The sequence below is a fragment of the Hypanus sabinus genome, chromosome 5, assembly GCF_030144855.1.
Source record: "Hypanus sabinus isolate sHypSab1 chromosome 5, sHypSab1.hap1, whole genome shotgun sequence".
In the NCBI taxonomy this organism is placed as follows: Eukaryota; Metazoa; Chordata; class Chondrichthyes; order Myliobatiformes; family Dasyatidae; genus Hypanus; species Hypanus sabinus.
This window is the reverse complement of record NC_082710.1, coordinates 174,986,772-174,991,641: the sequence shown is the minus strand read 5'-3', so window position 1 is coordinate 174,991,641 and position 4,870 is coordinate 174,986,772.

Sequence of the window (4,870 nt, the reverse complement as noted above, 5' to 3'; positions counted from 1 at the left end):
TGCGGCTGGTCATAGTATTTCTTAAAGAAAAAGAGGGGGTGGGGATGAAAGCTTCGGGAGTAAATAAATTCCAGACTGCACAGGAAAACGACTCTATGCAAATAGCCAAGCTTTTGGACTGTCGCAAGAGTTCACTCCCAATCACTGAACTTGGTCGATTCACGCCATCCTTTGATTAAACAGACAGATCAGATGATCTGGGATCAGAAAGGTAGCCTCCTCTCTGTCCCTCCCCCGGGTTAGTAGCTGAGGCAGATACGCTCCCTTTCCTCTTAAAGATGCTAATCTTACCTCCCCCAGCACTACACCTCCAGGTGATTTATTGCAGGGTTCTTCATCCTACCTGCCGAAATTAAAACCCAAACTCTTTGGTGTCCCGTTAGAAACTAAATTCAAAGTGGAGGCGGGAAAATGCCATTAACACACCCACCGATCCCCCTTCCAAATCGGAGCCTTTAACATCTAACTTCCATGAAACCAGGAGAGAATTCCAGCAGGACCTCCCCACAATGTATCAAAGACCCACCAGCGCCATTATCTTGCTAAATGATCAGTCAACAATGTTAATACTTCCCTCGGCCAGACTCTCTGGCTGGGCTCCAATGGGCTCCCGGAGATCAACTTCCGATAAGTTCTTCACACTTTTCACGTCTGAACAAACAGAAATATTTCTCACCTCCTGGACTCCCGCAGTTTCAGGGGAGGCAGTCAATGACCCCCACAAGATTGTGGATTTAGTTATCTGGAGGTAAAGCAGCAGCAAATTCATCTCTCTTATGGTTCCTCCCACGAAGGCACTCTTAAAATCCCTCAGGGTGGAGGGTGACTGACTTCCTCGATGTACGTCATGAAGTCAACATGGGAGCCTCAGGTGCAGCTGGGTGGAGGACCATGCGATCTCAAACAACCCGGGATTGTTTGCTCCGATAAAGTAATTCATATTTCAACTCAGTGCATCCAGCAGCATCTGTGGGGTGGGGTGAGGAATTGTCCATATTTGTAGCAACATCAGATGGGGCCGTTGAGAGATCGGGCAAATGTGCAATAGTTCATGTCGCGCTTGGAGACACTTACAGAGCGGGAGAGTGGCTAAGAACATGGAACGGTACAGCACAGCACAGACCCATCGACCCATGATGTTGCGCTGACCCTTTAACCTACTCCGAGATCAATCCAACCATTGCCTCCCACAAAGCCCTCCATTTTTCTTTCCTCCATGCGCCTATCTAAGAGACTTAAATTTCCTCTATTTGTCCTTAAATGTCAGTAATGTATTTGGCTGTACCACCACCCCGCACCCACTACTCACTGTATAAAAATACTACCTCTCCTCTATACTGTAATGAAATGAAACGAAATTTTATTTCAATCAGTACAAACATAACAAAAACATCATTTTCAATGATGATTTCATAACATTGATTTCATAAAACAAAATTAAATAATAAAAATCGTTAAAACAGACCGAAAGGGTGTAGGCTGAAGCTACAGCTTATTACGCCTACCCACTTACTTATACAAAAACATATTTGGCGTCAATCATAGCATAAAACAAAAAATTTCATAATCTTTTAACAGAAAATCCAATTCCAAGTATCATTTATTTACATTACTCCCTTTCATTTTAAATTATGTATTTTATATTTGTTCATTAAACTATTCTTAATTTTTTTTAAAACTTGTTATGTGTGGTGCATATTTTAAAATTCTCACGACAGCTGTTCCATAGATTCACCCATCTGACTGAAATACAATGATTTTTTTACATTTGTTCTTATCCTTTGTTTTAGAAATATACATGTTCCTCTCAAATCATGTTGGCTTTCTCTCATCTTTTTCTCTCTTAAATAATCTTTGGATACTTTGTGGTAACTGTCCACTTTTTACTTTATACATAATTTGTATCATTTTAAAATCTACTAAATCTCTGAATTTGAAAGTGTTTAATTGAATACAGTCATTCAAATACCTTAGCTGATGCCCTCTTGTATCAGCCAGTGATTCTTCAGTAAAACTTGAGGGACTGAGTTTTCGAGAGAGTTTGAGCAGGTTGGAACATCTTTCATTGAAGTGCAGGAGAATGAAAGGCATATAAATCACGACAGGTAGGTGCACTGATAGGTTCAATTTTCAGGGTTGGGGAATCAATAATTAGATTTAAGGTAAGAGGGGATAGGTTTGATAGGAACCAGAGAGGCATTTTTATGCACCTGAGAGTGGCTGGTCTGTGGAAAGAGAAGGCAGATGTAGTGGTTGAGTCAGGTACATTAATATTTAAAGGGTACTCAACAAGTACATGGAGACACAAGAGATTCTGCAGGTGCTGGAAATCTTGAGCAACCCACACAAAATAATGGAGGAAATCAGCAGGTCAGGTGACTGTGGAGAGAGGTAAACAGTCAACATTTCAGGTTGAGATCATACATCAGGAGTGATGAAGGGCCTTGGCTCAAAACATTGACTATTTATTCTCTTCTATAGGTACATGGATAGGAAAGGCTTTGAGGAACAGGACTAGTTTAAAAACTTTTGTCAACATGGACCAGTTGGGCCAAAGGACCTGTTTCCATGGTGAATGACTAAGATCTTGGCTGATTTAATCATTGACCTCATCTCCATTGCCTTGCCTTGACCCTCACAGACCCCATAAACTCACTGGAGAATTCGGAAGATTCACAGGTCTTTGAGAGGAGAATTTCTCTTTCCTTTAAATCTTGTGCTCACTGCAATCCTAGTCTTACTTGCTGCAGGACTATCTTAAACCTTCTTTTGTATTTCAGATTGGTGGGTGTGTACAGAGCATTTCTCATATTGTCTAGCAAATTAAGGAAGGTAGATTTACATAGCACCTTACACCATCTGCAGTCATTCTCAATGTTGAGTCCGTTGAGTTCCACAAAATTAAATCACTCATAGTGTTGTGACAATGACAATATAATCTCCTGTGGGATATGGGAAGATTAAGGTGCTGTTTAAATTGGGATGGGGGTTGTGTAGTTGCAGATGAAGTAGATCCTGATGGTTTAATGTCAGATAAAAGCAGCAAATCGAGTCAACTGCACTGTACGTTTTTTTTTCATAGATGCTGCCTGACCTGCTGAGTTCCTCCAGTATTTTGTTTGTGTTGCTCGGATTTCCAGCATCTGCAGATTTTCTCTTGTTTGTAACTATTAACAGGGTGGCACCTCCTCAGCCCTGCACAGATAAATTAAATGAGTTTATTATTGTCACATGAACATCTCATGGACTCACTTTCAAGGATTCCAGAGTCCCTGAAAAAGAGTCCTTGAAAGTGAGTCCATAAGATGTCCATGTGACAATGATAAACTAATTTAATTTATTTGTACAGGGTTGAGGAGGTTAAAAGTAAATTTATATATATATAGTGTGTGTGTGTGTGTGTGTGTGTGTGATTGCACAGTTTGATTCTATTGTATTTTTGTTCTACTGTGAATGCCTGCAAGAAAATAATTCTCAAAGCAGCATATGCTGGCATATACGTACTTTGAGAATGAATTTACTCTGAACTTTGAACCCTGCCTTTTCTGCAGATTAATTGTTTCTTCCATCCTTGCTTGTGTGTAGTTTTTCATTAATTCTATTAGATTCCTTTGTTTTGCTGTGAATAAGAAAATGAACCTCATGGTACTATATAATCACATATATGTACTTAGATAATAAATTTACTTTGAACTTTATGAAATTTGAGTGCTGGTAAATAGGATTTGCACAGATAGTCTACACACACATGGTAGGCCAAAGGACCAGTTTCTATGTTGGATGACTCCATGCCTTGAGCAGGAGGGTGTTGGAGCCTGTTTACCCTTTTATCACTGCATAAACAGAGAAAACTGCCCTATACAATAATTAACACTGAGGCCCAAATTCCTTACCTTTCCTTTGGAATGGAGAGATATTTAGAGCCAGTCCTGATGAAAGGTCTCAGCCTGAAACGTCAACTATTCATGCCTTCCACAGATGCTGATTTCCTCCAACATTTTGTAAGTGTGACACTGGATTTGCAGCATCTGCAATATCTCTTGTGTTTTAGATATTTAGAGCTTATATTTATCAGTTTTAGACCACAGAACAGAAAAAAATACAGTTCCAAAGATCTTAAAAACTCCTTACGTTGAACAGTTTGACACTTTGGTAATATATCATGCAATGTCAATCACACATCCTGATTTAAGGATACGCCTTTCAAAAAGCAGATATAGTTGATAGATTATCGTCCATTGTGAGCATGAGGTGAAGTATACCACACTACACTCAGTAAGGGGAAGCTGCGGGAACGCACATCGAGGAGTCAGCAGTGGAAAGCAGTTCCTGGGTGTCAAAATCTCTGCCCAGCATATCAATGCTATCACGAAGAACGCATGACTGCGGCTCTACTTCATTAGGTGCTTGAAGTGATTTGACATGTCACCAAAGAGTCTGGCGACTCTCTACAAATGTACCCTGGCAAGCACTGGGACTGGTATGGAGGCTCCAATGCACAGAACTGTAAGAGGCTTTGGAGGGCTGTAAACTCAGACCAACTCTATCATGAGCACTAGCCTCCCACCATCAAGGACACCTTGTAATGTCTGCATTGTTTTGTGCACTTTATGCAGTCCTGGGTAGGTCTGTAGTCTAGTGTAGTTTCTTCTTTTTCTGTGTTGCTTTCACGTAGTTCAGTGTAGATTTTGTACTGTTTTTCATGTAGCACCATGGTCCTGAAAAACATTGTCTCATTTTTACTGTGTACTGTACCAGCAGTTATGGTCGAAATGACAATAAAAAGTGACTTGACTTGACTTCAAAAGGTGATGCCTCAACAAATGCAGCATCTATCATGAAGGACTCTCTCCATGCAGAACATGTCCTC